Source organism: Heterocephalus glaber, unplaced genomic scaffold (genome assembly GCF_053883595.1).
Source record: "Heterocephalus glaber isolate CG9 unplaced genomic scaffold, H.glaber_assembly_v1.0 deba00001666, whole genome shotgun sequence".
Classification (NCBI taxonomy): domain Eukaryota; kingdom Metazoa; phylum Chordata; class Mammalia; order Rodentia; family Bathyergidae; genus Heterocephalus; species Heterocephalus glaber.
Window position 1 is genome coordinate 14,287,021 of NW_028258406.1, and position 14,519 is coordinate 14,301,539.

Sequence of the window (14,519 nt, forward strand, 5' to 3'; positions counted from 1 at the left end):
AAAGAGAGACTGAAGATGATATCAGAAAATGGCAAGATATCCCTTGCTCCTGGGTAGGAAGAATCAACATAGTGAAAATGGCTATACTTCCAAAACTGCTGTGTAGATTCAATGCAATTCCAATTGAGATCCCAGCAGCATACTTCATGGACCTTGAGAAACCAATCCAAAAATTCATTTGGAATAAGAAGAGACCTAGAATAGCAAAACCAATCCTAGGCAACACAGACATGGCAGAGGGTATCAAAATCCTCAAATTGAAACTCTACTACAAAGCTACTGTGATAAAAAAAAAAAAAACAGCGTGGTACTGGCAAAGAAACAGACCTGAGGACCAGGGGAACAGATTAGAAGATGCAGAAACAACTCCTGACACACTCAGCCACCTCATCTTTGACAAGGGAGCCAAACACCCTCACTGGAGGAAAGATAGCCTCTTTAATAAATGGTGCTGGAGAAATTGGATTTCAACTTGCCAAAGATTAAAACTAGACTTATATCTCTCACCATGCACTAAATTAAAATGAAAATGGATTAAAGATCTAAATATTAAAACAGAAATGTTGAACCAGCTGGAACAGAGGTTAGGTAGAACTCTTGAAGACATTGGTATAGGAAAAGATTTTATGAACAAAACCTCAATTGCCCGTGAACTAGCACAAACAATCAACAAGTGGGATCTCTTCTTATTAAAAAGCTTCTGCACATCAAGAGAAATTACCAACAGTGTGAAGAGACAACCCACAATGTGGGAAAAAATTTTCACCTGTTGTTCCTCAGACAAAGGTCTACTATCTTGTATCTATAAAGTACTTAAAAAAACCAGACCTCCCCAATTTAAAGACCCAATCCAAAAATGGGCATCTGAAATAAACAGACATTTCTCAGACAAAGAAGTAGAAATTGCAAATAAATACATGAAAAAATGTTCAACATCATTGGTCATTTGAGAGATGCAAATGAAAACAACACTGAGATTCCACCTCACCCCAGAAAGAATGGCTGCTGTCATGAAATCAACCAATAACAAATGCTTGTGGGACTGTGGGGAAAGAGGAACCCTGCTCCACTGCTGGTGGAAATGTAGACCGATGCAACCACTGTGGAAATCAGTATGGAGATAACACGGAGAATTAGGAGTGTCCCATTTTATCCAGCTATTCCCCTGCTGGGTATCTTCCCCAAAGAATTAAACGAATCATACCACAGTGATGTATGTGCACCCATGTTCATAGCAGCACAGTTTGTAATAGCTAAAACTTGGAAACAACCCAAATGCCCATCAACTAGAGACTGGATAAAGAAAATGTGGTTTTTTAAAAATAAAATGGAGTACTACACAGCCATAAAAAATGAGAAACTAGAGACATTTTTAGCTAAATGGATGCACATTGAGGTGATACTCTTAAGTGAAATAGATAGGACACACTTGTGTAAATACCAAATAGTTTCTCTAGTGTGAGAAACTGAAAGTGTAAATAAGGACTAAAAGGTGTAATAGATAATGTAAAATAGGAAGAAAATGGGCAAAGTGGAAGGGGAAAGAAGGGAATGGAATTAATATGAGAAAATGAAAAACGGAAACAAAGTATTTGAAAATATGGCGGGATAGAGGGATTGCATGGAGCGCAGGGGAATGGGGAAAATATAAGAACCAAGAGAGATTATGTAAAGGTGCAAAATTCCAATGATGAATGTCTTTGTATTACATACCTAAAATGTACCAATAAAATTAATTTTAAAAAAAGAAAATATAAGGTGATTTAGAGAGCAAAAAAGAGGAAGCAAGCAAGAAAGGGAACATCCTGCCTGCATGTTTATTTGTCTCCTCCATTGAATCACTGTTCTTTCAAGTGTGACTCCATCTTCAGGGTTGCAGCTATAAAGCAGACGGAACTCACATCCTGAAGCACTGGTGCAAGGTTCAGGCCAAGACAGCTGTTCACCTGGAGTGTTGTGTAGAACTATCAGCACCTGAAGGGTCATCACAAGAATTGGGATAGATGGATAGTATGGGGATTAATGTGTGCTCACAAATTCCCAGTACATTTGTGAAAAACCTGGTCTTGAAGGACTTTATCCTGATAAAAGAGTATATTTGTTGTTAAATATTTGACATCTGAGTCCTTTAAGGTCATATCCTGGGAGATTGCACCACTAGGTACTATGAAGACCAAAACTGTGTTTTAATTTCTTTCTGTCTTACTAAACTCTTCCCTGAGGCTGAATCCAGGATGTGGGCAGTTGCCCTTCAGGACAATGGGATTCTCCTGCATGAAGATGAAACCCAGGAAAAAACTCAGGTTGGGGGTGGGGGGGTCATCGAGGGAGCTTGGTCTGTGGAGTGGCTTGAGGGTAGAGCTCAGTTCCATTTTCCTCCCACATCTCTGTGATCTGCAGATATCGTGGACTTAGTAGGCTAGGGGAACAGAAGACAAGTAGGGATACCAGGGGAGGAAGAAATGTTGCCCAAGCTTTGGGAGACATGAGAGAGCTAGGCTCACCAAATAGCTGCCACCATTATCGAGGACACCTCTGAGGATGTTGAAGGCCACTGGAAGAGCCCTGGTAACATTCTTCTATTTTGACCTCTTATTATACTTGACTTAACTGACCAAACACATTCTTGGGCCTTTCCCTTCCTTGGTGTATGTGATGTGAATGCTCTTGTTTCTGCCCCTTTCACCCTGAGTGACTTTCATCAGCCTCATGTGTAGGCTCCTGGTTTGGTATCTCTCCATTCACAAATCAGCCATGGTTATAGAAACCTGGGCCTTGGAACCCCTGATTTCCTTCTCTCCTTACCTTTTTTGAGGTGTACTTCCATTTTTTTGGTTTAAGTCCCATGTGGTGTAAGGAAGACACAGCTGGAACAAGTTTTTGTTTACTTGTCGAGTGCTTACTATATACCTAGAAGCTTGCTATGTACCCAGGAGCCCAGTGCACTACCTGTGGGGCCTCAGTTTGTCCCCAGTATAACCCTGGAAGGGGCCACATCATTATTCTTTGCTCTTTTGTACATGCTGTTCCTTTTGTCTGACATTCTTTTTTCTTCCTCATTCACCTTCCAACTTCTACTCCTTTTCAAAACCATTCTATTCAACAACCTGTGGTTCTCCACGAATTCCCCAAGCCCTATTAATCCCTTTGTCTGAATTCCATGATGCCAGCATCATCTTTCCATTAGGTCATTTACCACTATAGATTACACAGCACCCCACCCTGAAAAGTTTTCTTTAGGGTACTGGAGGATGAGATGAGGTCTTTTCTGTCTTGTTTTCCTACTATCTGTCACAGTGCCTGACACATAGGTAAATGCTTAAGAAAAATTCACTTATCATACAATAGCCAGCCTTTGTTAGTTGGTGTGCGATTTCAGGCAGTTCTCAAAATAACCTTATGAGGTTATTATTCCATGAGAAGTGTTATTCCATTATTCCTTGAGAAGCGTGAGGTTTAGAGAAGTTAAATAAATTGCCCAAGAACCACAATGGGAGAACTGAGACAAGACCCAATGTGGATGAAATTAAGAGTTCACAATGCTGCATGGCCACTCTCTATGATGTCCCCTAAAGTTGTCACCCAGACTGCAATCGGAGAAGAGCACTTAACACTCCCCAATGCTGAATAAAGCATGAGTGAATTTAGAAATAAAAGGACAGAGAAGAAAATGAATGAATCCACTCTAAATCTTTAATAATCTCCAGCCTTTACTTCTGCTTCTGCACTCTCCTCCTATCTCCCCTTTATTCTCACACCTACCCCTTCAGTTCATCCCTCCCTTGTCTCATGCTGACTGCCTGAAACACCTGCCCAGCAAGTCTCTCAGCCCACAGCCTCTTTTCTCCTCTCCCCCTTCTCGCCCACACACAACTTCTCAAAATCAATTCTCAACCCTGTTGTTGAAGACACACTCAAGAATTGAGTTAGGCTCCTGACTCACTGTTAAGGAAAATCTAAGCATGCAAGGTAAAGTCAAAGGATCATCCTTTACAAAAGTAATTTTCCTAAATACATCCATTGTTTTAAACCAAGAAATATTTTTTATGGCTCCTGGCTCACAATTGGTCTATGTTGCCTCCAAATCTCACCTGAGTCATTCTTCTGTGTTTTGAACACTTATCATATAACAAGAATTGAGCTACATTCTAGGAATACAGAGATTAAAGCTAAGTATCTGAAGCTCATATATTAGTGAGAAACGGTTGAAAGAACAATTTTGAGGCAATGTAATTGTGGCAAATGATTCAGGAGCAAGCCTAGATTTCTCTGGGAACATGTAGGATGTGCATCTCTCACATCTCCAATACTCTCACCCATCAGCTCCCTCCATGACTGGCTTAAATCACCTCTCCTAGCAGGACTTTTTATGCCTAACCCTTCATCTGCTCTCTTGAAGGTCTTTTCATTATTTATGCAATAGACTGTTCTACATTTATCTGTACTTATTGACCCATTCATCTACAAAATACTGTTTCTTGGTCGCACAGAACACGCCAAATCAGCCCGCTGCAGACAGGCAGGTCTATGCACACCCTACCGAGGTCCCGAGTCGTGCAGAAGATGCCAAATCACCCCGCAGCAGACAGACAGCCACCTGGTTCCACACTACAAAGACGCAGAGGACACCAGACCACCAGACCACGGTACTGAGTCCCGCTGCTCCTGGTCCAGAGGAAGGGGCTTCCCAGTCACCATCCCTCCCGCTGCTCCCAGCCCAGAGGAAAGGGCTTTTGGGCCACCTTCTGTCCCGCTGCTCCTGGCCCAGACAAAGGGGCTTCCAGGCCACCTTCCCTCCCACCACTCCCGGCTCAGAGGTAGGGGCTTGTAAGCTGCCATCCCACTGCTCCTGGTCCAGAGGAAGGGGCTTCCCATCCACCATCCCTCCCAGTGCTCCCAGCCCACAGGAAAGGGCTTTTGGGTCAGCTATCCCTACCGCTGCTTCAGGTCCCTGTCCTATCTCTCCCAGCTCAGAGGAGGTAATCCGTGCAGGTGCTAACAGCCCCCCGCCCCAGTTGAAATAAGAAAACATGTAAATAAGTCTCAAAACCAGACTTCGAGATCACCTACACCAACCCCAAAGGGAAATGAGATGGAACACTCTGATACTCAACAACCTAGACCCACTGAACTGGCAACAAAAGGGGATCTGAAAAAAATGAAATCAGAAATAATTTCTCAGATAACAGGAGAAATTGTGCCCCTAGTGCAAGACATGATTAATAAATCTAGAGAGGAGCTCAGGAACATGATGGAATCCCAACATAGGAAACAAATGGAATAGATAAAACAGATGCAAATAGATTTCCAGGACATGAAAAACTCCATTGAAAGTCTACACAGCAGAATGAGCCAATGTGAGGACAGAATTTCAGATATAGAAGATAAGATTGCCATTAGTGACCAGGAAAAGAAAAATTGCTTCAAAATTATAAGGGAACATGAGAAATCAATCCAGCAGCTGCTAGATGATGCAAAGAAGAATAACATAAGACTGATTAGAATCAATGAAGAAATAGGAGAGAGTGGAGATGACATAAAAAATATCTTCACAGAAATAATGGCAGAAAACTTCCCAAGCAGGGGGAAAGAGCTTGACATACAGATAAGTGAGGCATATAGGATGCCAAATAGCCTTGATCAAAAAAAATCTACACATAGGCATATAATTGTTAAGATTCCAGAAACTCAACAGAAGAACAAAGTTCTACAAGCAGTCAGAGAAAAGAAACAAATCACATACAAAGGAAAGCCCATCAGAATCGCAACAGACTTCTCAACACAAACCATCAGGGCAATAAGAGCTTGGAGTGTCATATTCCAAGCCCTAAAATAAAACAGCCACCAACCCACATTGATGTACCCTGCAAAACTTTCAAAATGGATGGAGAAAGAAGATACTTTCATGACAAAGAGCAACTTAGGAACTTCCTGAATACCAAACCAGCACTCCAAAGAATTTTGCACAATATCCTAGGAACAGACATTGAGGATCACAACCCCAGGAAGCAAAGCAGAATGAACCCATCTGGCATGACAAGAAATTAAATGGAAAGGGGGAAAACCCAACAAAAAGAAAAAGTCACTGCAATGACAAGTCAATACATTTCAGTTATAATCATCAATGTTAATGGTCTCACTTCACCAATCAAAAGAAATAGACTGGCAGAATGGGTCAAGAAGCAAAATCCAACAATATGTTGCATACAAGAAACACACTTAATTCAAAAGGAAACTCATAGACTGAAAGTTAAATGGTGGAAAACAATACTCCATGTGACAGGAACCCCCTCCCCCCCCCACAAAAAAAGCAGGAGTAGCTATCCTCTTTACAGATCAAGTAGATTTCAAACCATCATTGATTAAGAGAGATGAAGAAAGACACTACATCCTTGGAAAGGGAAGAATCCAAGAGGAAGAGATGACAATCATAAATATCTATGCACCAAACACTAGTGCACCCAACTATATAAAACAAATACTAATGGACATGAACAGTCATATATGCACTAATACAGTTGTAGTGGGGGACCTCAACACCCCACTGTCACAAATAGATAGATCAACTAGACTAAAAATAAGTAATGAAATACTAGAGCTCAATCGAACTCTTGAACAAATGAGCTTAACAGATGTTTGCAGAGTCTTCCACCCCACAAAATCAGAATACACATTCTTCGCAGCTGCACATGGGGCATTCTTCAAAATAGACCACATACTCACACATAGAACATGTTTAAGTAAGTACAAAGGAATTGAAGTTATCCCCTGTATATTATCAGACCATAGTGCGATGAAATTGGAGATCCATAGCAAAAGAAACTCAAAAAAGTTCATAAACATGTGGAAATTGAACAACACACTTCTGAATAACCAATGGGTCACAGAGGAAATTAAAGAAGAAATCAGACAGTTCCTTCAATTAAATGACAATGACAATACAACATATCGGAATCTATGGGACACAATGAAAGCAGTCTTACTAGGGAAACTCATAGCAGTGAATACGCATATTAGGAAAACAGAACGAGCCCAATTAAACAACCTGATGCTGAACCTCAAGCTTCTAGAAAAAGAAGAGCAGGACAACCCCAAAGCTCATACAAGGAGGAAATTATAAAGATCAGAGGAGAAATCAATGCAATGGAGACTAAGAGAATGATATAAAAAAATCAATGAAGCCAAGAGTTGGTTCTTTGAAAGAATAAACAAAATTGACAAACCCTTAGCCAAACTTGTCAGAAAAAGGAAAGAAAAGGCCCAAATCCAAGCAATTAGGAATGAAAAGGGTGAAATTACAATGGACCCAGCAGAAATCCACAGAATCATCAATACCTACTTCCAGAACCTATATGCCAATAAGATGGACAACACAGAAGAAATGGACAGATTCCTAGATACATATGAATTACCAAAGGGGAACGAAGAAGACCTAGAAATTCTGAACAACCCAATATCAACCAATGAAATTGAAAATGTAATTAAAAACTTATCAACTAAGAAAAGTCTGGGCCCTGATGGCTTCATTGCTGAATTCTACAAGACATTTAGAGAGGAACTGCTGCGACTACTCTTTAAACTCTTCAATGAAATTGAAAGGGAAGCAATACTCCCAAATTCATTCCTGGAAGCAAGCATCACCTTGATCCCCAAAGCAGAGAAAGACCCAACTGAAAAAGAGAACTATAGGCCAATCTCACTAATGAACATAGATGCAAAAATCCTTAATGAGATAATGGCAAACAGAATGCAGAAGATCATCAAGAAGATCATACACCCTGATCAAGTGGGATTCATCCCAGGGATGCAGGGATGGTTCAATATATGCAAATCAAACAATGTAATACACTATATTAATAGAGCCAAGGACAAGAACCATATGATTATCTCCATAGATGCAGAAAAAGCATTTGACAAAATCCAACATGCATTTATGATAAAAACCCTACAAAAAATTGGAATAGATGGTCTCTACCTCAAACTGATAGAAGCCATCTATGAAAAAACAACAGCCAATATCATACTAAATGGTCAAAAACTGAAATCCTTCACACTAAAATCAGGAACAAGACAAGGATGTCCACTATCACCACTCTTGTTCAATATAGTTCTGGAAATATTAGCCACAACAATTAGACAAGAGAAGGAAATAAAAGGGACAAAGATAGGTAATGAAGAAGTCAAATTGTCATTATTTGCAGATGACATGATACTCTATATAGAAGACCCCAAGAACTCCACCAAAAGTCTTCTAGACTTAATAACCAAATTCAGTCAAGTAGCTGCTTACAAGGTCAACACACAAAAATCCATAGCTTTCCTCTACACCAATGACAGACTCACTGAGAGAGAAATAGGGCAAATAATTCCTTTCACAATAGCATCCAAAAAGCTGAAATACCTAGGAATCATCCTAACGAAAGAAATGAAAGACCTCTTCTCTGAAAACTATGGCACTCTGAAAAGAGAGATTGAAGATGATATCAGAAAATAGACAGACATCCCCTGCTCCTGGGTAGGAAGGATTAATATAGTGAAAATGGCCATACTTCCAAAACTGCTATATAGATTTAATCCAATTCCAATTGAGATCCCAGCAGCATACTTCATGGACCTTGAGAAAACAATCCAAAAATTCACTTGGAATAAGAAGAGACCCAGAATAGCAAAAGCAATTCTAGGTAACAGACACATGGCAGGGGGTATCACAATCCCCAACTTGAAACTAGACTACAAAGCTACTGTGATAAAAGCAGCATGGTACTGGCAAAGAAACAGACCTGAGGACCAGTGGAACAGATTAGAAGATGAAGAAACAACTCCAGACACACTCAGCCATCTCGTCTTTGACAAAGGAGCCAAACACCCTCACTGGAGGAAAGATAGCCTCTTTAATAAATGGTGCTGGAAAAACTGGGCTTCAACTTGCCAAAGATTAAAACTAGACCTGTATCTCTCACCATGCACTAAACTAAAATCAAAATGGATTAAAGATCTAAATATTGAAACAGAAACACTGAACCAGCTGGAACAGAGGTTAGGTAGAACCCTTGAAGACAATGGTGTAAGAAAATATTTTATCAACAAAACCTCAGTTGCCCGTGAACTAGCCCAAACAATCAACAAGTTGGATCTCTTCTTATTAAAAGGTTTCTGCACAGCAAGAGAAACCACCAACAGTGTGAAGAGACAACCCACAATGTGGGAAAATACCTTCACCCGCTCTTCCTCAGACAAAGGTCTACTATCTCAAATCTATAAAGAACTTAAAAAGATCAGACCTCCCAAATTTAAAGGCCCAAATTGAAAATGGGCATCTGAAATAAACAGACATTTCTCAGACAAAGAAGTAGAAATTGCAAATAAATACATGAAAAAATGTTCAACATCACTGGTCATTCGAGAGATGCAAATGAAAACAACGCTGAGATTCCACTTCACTCCAGAAAGAATGGCTGCTATCATGAAATCAACCAATAACAAATGCTGGCAGGGCTGTGGGGAAAGAGGAACCCTGCTCCACTGCTGGTGGGAGTGTAGACTGGTGCAAGCACTGTGCAAATCAGTATGGAGATACCTCAAAGAACTAGGACTGGAAGTCCCATTTGACCCTGCTATTCCACTGCTGGGGATCTTCCCCAAAGAATTAAAAGAATCATACCACAGTGATATATGTGCACCCATGTTCATAGCAGCGCAGTTTGTAATAGCTAAAACTTGGAAACAGCCCAAATGTCCATCAACTGGAGACTGGATAAAGAAAATGTGTGTGTTTTTTTTTAAATAAAATGGAGTACTACTGAGCCATAACAAATGAGAAATTAGAGACATTTATAGCTAAGTGGATGCACATTGAGCCAATACTCTTAAGTGAAATAAATAGGACACACATGTGTAAATACCCAATAGTTTTTCTCATGTGAGAAACTGAAAGTGTAAATAAGGAGGAAATGTATAATAGGTAATGTGAAATAGGAAGAAAAGGAGTAAAGGGGAAGGAAGTGGGAGGGCTAAGGGAAAGGATAGAAGGGAATGGGATTAATATGAGAAAATGGAAAAATAGGAACAAAATCTTTGTAAATAGGGAGGAGTGGAGGGGTTGAAGGGAGGGCTGGGCAAGGGTGAAAAATAAGGACCAAGAGAGACTATGTAAAGGTGCAAATTTCCAATGATGAATGTCATTACATTGTATACCTAAAATGTACCAATGATTAGAATGAATAATCAATAATGTAAAATAGGAAGAAAAGGTCCAAAGGGGTAGGAGTAGTGGGAGGGGCAGGGGAAAGGAAAGAAGGGAAAGGAGAAATGATGAGAAATAGAAAAAATGGAAATAAAGTCTTTGTAAATAGGGAAGGGTGGAGGGGGTGAAGGGAGGGCTAGGAATGGGGAAAAAATAAGAACCAAGATGCATTATATAAAGGTACAATTCCCAATGAGAAATGTAATTGTGTTGTATACCTACAATGTACCAATAAAAGAATTTAATACAAAAAAAAAACTAGACCCATATCTATCACCATGCACTAAACTGAGATGTAAGTGGATTAAAGATCTAAATATTAAGCCAGAAACACTAAACTTGCTGGAAGATAAGTTAGGTAGATCTCTTGAAGTTATTGGCATAGGGAAAGACTTTATGTACAAAACCTCAGTAGCACCTGGACTAGCAGAAAGAATCAACAACTGGGATTTCATCTTATTGAAAAGCTTTTGCACTGCAAGAGAAACCACTAACAGAGCTAACAGACAACCTACAATGTGGGAAAAAATTTTTAGCAGCTGTAACTCAGACAAAGGGCTATTATCTAGAATATATAAAGAACTGAAAAAAATCAGACCCCCCAAATTCAAAGACCCAATTTAAAAATGGGCATCTGAAATGAACAGACATTTCTCAGACAAAAAAGTAAAAGCAGCAAGTAAATATATGAAAAAATGTTCAACATCACTGGTTATTGAAGAGATGCAGATGAAAACAACACTGAGATTCCACCTCACCCCAGGAAGAATGGCTGCTATCAAGAAATCAACCAATAACAAATGCTGGCGGGGTTGTGGAGAGAAAGGAACCCTTCTCCATTGTTGGTGGGAGTGCAGACTGGTGCAACCACTGTGGAAATCAATGTGGAGATACCTCAAAGAACTAGGACTGGAGGTCCCATTTGACCCAGCTATTTCCCTTTTGGGTATTTTCCCAAAAGAATTAAAAGAATCATACCACAGTGATATATGTGCATTCATGTTCATAGCAGCACAATTTGTAATAGCTAAAACTTGGAAACAGCCCAAGTGCCCATCAACTGGAAACTGGATAAAGAAGATATGTTTTTTTATATATAAAATGGAGTACTACTCAGCCATAAAGAACGAGAAACTAGAGTCATTTATAGCTAAATGGATGCATATTGAGGCCATCTTCTTAAGTGAAATAAATAGGACACAGGTGTAAATACTGAATAGTTTCTCTAGTGTGAGAAACTGAGAGTGTAAATAAGGACTAAAAGGATTAATAACTAATAATTAATACTTTGAAATAGGAAAAGGTCCAAAGGTGTAGGGGTGGTGGGAGGGGAAGGAGAAAGGAAAGAAGGGAAAGGAAAAATTATGAGAAAAGAAAAAAAAATGGAAACAAAGTATGTAAATAGGGAAGGGTTTATTAGTGAAGGGCGCACAGGTAATGGGGAATAAATGAGAACCAAGATACATCATGTACAGATACAAGCACCCAATGATAAGTGTAACTGTATTGTTTACCTAAAATGTACCAATAAAAAAATTTAAGAAAAAAAATAAATAGATAAATAAATAAAAATAAAAAATAAAGCACGTCTACCACCCTCTTGTCTTGCCTTGCCCTAGCAACTATTAATCTGTCCTCTATTTCTGTAATTTTACCATTTCAAGAATGTTACATAAATAGAATCATAGAATGTGAACCTTTTGATTTGTTTTGTTTTGTTTTGTTTTGACTCAGCGTAATGCTCTGGAAATTGATCCAAGTTGTGTGTTACACTTATTAATAGTTTATTCTCCCTTGTTACTGAATAGTATTCCATGGTTTGGGTTTATCGTAGTTTGTTTGACTCATCTTGGTGTTGTCATTATGTTTCATTTTAGTCATTCAGATAGGGGTGTACTGCTGTTTTATTGTGGTTTAAATTTTCATTTCTCTTGTGGTTATTCATTTTGCACATTGTTTCATGTGCTTATTACTATTTTTATATTGTCCTTGGGAAAATGTCTGTGTATGTATTTTGCCCATTTTCTAATTGGGGTGTTTAGTTTTTGTACTGTTTGGTTTTGAGAATTTTTTGTACATCCAGATATTAGTCCTTTGTGAGATACATGGTTAGCAAATATTTTCTCCTATTATATATGTTTTCTTTTATTCCTCTTAAGAGGATCTTTCAGAGAGTGAAGATTTTACATTTGCAATTTATCAACTTTTCTTTCTGTATAGTGTGCATTTAGTGTCAAGTTTAGTAACCTTTGTGGCAGCCATATGGAGCAACTATTCAACATAGCAACAGCTTCCTCAAAAGTAAGTAGACTCCGAAAGACAGGGATAGTGTGTGCCCAAGAACATATGCCCAAGACAGAGGGTGCAGTGTCTTTTATAACCTAATCTCAGAAGTGATGCATCTTCCCATTTCTGTAGTGCTACAGTAGTTATACAGACCAGCTCTGGTATATGGGAAGGGACAGCGCAAGGGTATGCATAACAAGAGGAAAGGATCACTGGGGCCTCCTTGGAGGCTGGCTACCACTACCACACACCTGAGATCTAAGCAAAAAATAAGTTGTAATTTTAATATTTGGGAACGGTTTGTTGCCTCAACATAGCTATCAAAAGCTATATAAGCTTTTTAAACAAGTTTTTTGAACTCGCTATTCTAAAAGATGAAGAATGAATCCCCTTCACACTCTGTCTGGTTTTCTTACCCTATTGGCTTCCTCTTGAGACTGAGAACTGACTGGAACCTTAAAAACTCCTGCCCTATAGACACATGTGATCCCCTTTAGGTCCTTAGGCAGCATCTCCCTCTGGGGCCAAAGTCTCAAAGCTACCACACAGTCCAGGTCATCAATTTCAGAACCTGTGTCAGGAGGGTCCCTGATTCCAAGAGGAGAGTGGAGCTAATACAGCTTTCTGACAATGGAAAACTTTGTCACTTTGCACCATCCAGGACAGTTTGCTTGAATTGACCCAGCCATCCAAGGCAATGTTAGTTCCTCTTCCTCAAGATGCCAGTGTGATGCTTCTTGCTAGTTCTACTGTTAACCGCTCAGATGTTGGAATAATAGGAAGAAGGTTGCCAAATGTACTATAGGATACTCAGTTAAATTTCAATTTCAGATAACAGTAGAATTTCTTTATAATAAGAACATCATAAATATGGCATAGGACATATTTATACTAAACAATTATTCATTGTTTACTTGAAACTCAGTTAACTCTGTATCCTATATTTTTACTTGCTAAATCTTGGAATCCTAGACAAGTGGAGCATTTCTCCTTCACCCTTTATCAGCAGGAAGAGAAGCAGAACCAGGAGCCCACAGGGTAACCCTGACCAAACCCAAACCATCATGAAGAACCCTCCAAGCTTGGCTGTGCTAAAGGATAGGTCCTGTGGAGGATCATGTATGTGAAAGTTTCCCAGAGTGATGTGGATAGCTTTATCTGCTGTCCCCCTATTACCTGATACACAAACAATCCCCTACCTCTCTCTTAGCCCATATATGCATAATTTCCATTTAGTGTATTTGTACTTGCCCTTGATTTTTACACATCCTATGCTCTCATTCTCTCTACCACATCCAGATTCCATATTTACTACATGCCAAAGGTATGACAGAGAATCAAATTAGGTATTATCCTGTATCCTATGTCCTTATCTTCATAACACTGCCTGAGGCAATTGCCATTCCTATTTTCTAGATGAGGAAACTGAGAATATCCCAAAGGCTGGGAGGCTCACAGAGAAAGTGTTGTCTAAGGCTCCAGGACTAATCACAGCCAAGATTTAAATTTTTTTGTAAAAATGAATCACTTTATGGAGGTTTCATTGCTTTTCCATCTCCACCCAAGACACTTACCCATCACTCTTCCCGTCATTGGCTGGGTACCAACTTCTCACTCCACTGGAACACTGAATGAAGCAGAATCTATATAAAAGGAGAGCAGAGGCGACATTTCCTCCAGCAGGATGATCCCACAGAACCTCTGGTATTTGCTACGAGAACCACAAAGATCAATACATCTACACATAGAAACAAAGTCGTAAAAGGTGAGAAAATTCTGCATGATCTAAAGAAGAAAATGGATTGTGGTTTTCCAGCCCCCAAATCCACTCAGCCTTCACAATATAACTTATATTAGCAGACACAATTTGAGTGCATGTTATTAACTTGGAAATGAACTTACATGATGGAAGGTATAGTGAACCCTGTGTTACAACCAGCCTGATATACAAATAACTTGGGCTACAACTGAAATTTTAGTTTTAACTTAC

The 14,519-nt window shown here is 39.4% G+C and overlaps 1 long non-coding RNA gene across 1 annotated transcript in view; it reads right to left on the reverse strand.

Annotated features, from left to right (window-relative positions):
• Nucleotides 1-976: 976 nt before the first annotated feature.
• The window catches only part of LOC110348998 (uncharacterized), a 79,704-nt gene continuing 66,161 nt past the window's right edge, over nt 977-14,519 (reverse strand). Inside the window, exons 4-5 of the long non-coding RNA XR_002394656.2 lie at nt 14,104-14,172; nt 977-1,974 (exon numbers count right to left, since the gene is read on the reverse strand). This is a non-coding gene — a long non-coding RNA (uncharacterized LOC110348998). The remainder of the gene's footprint in view (nt 1,975-14,103; nt 14,173-14,519) is intronic.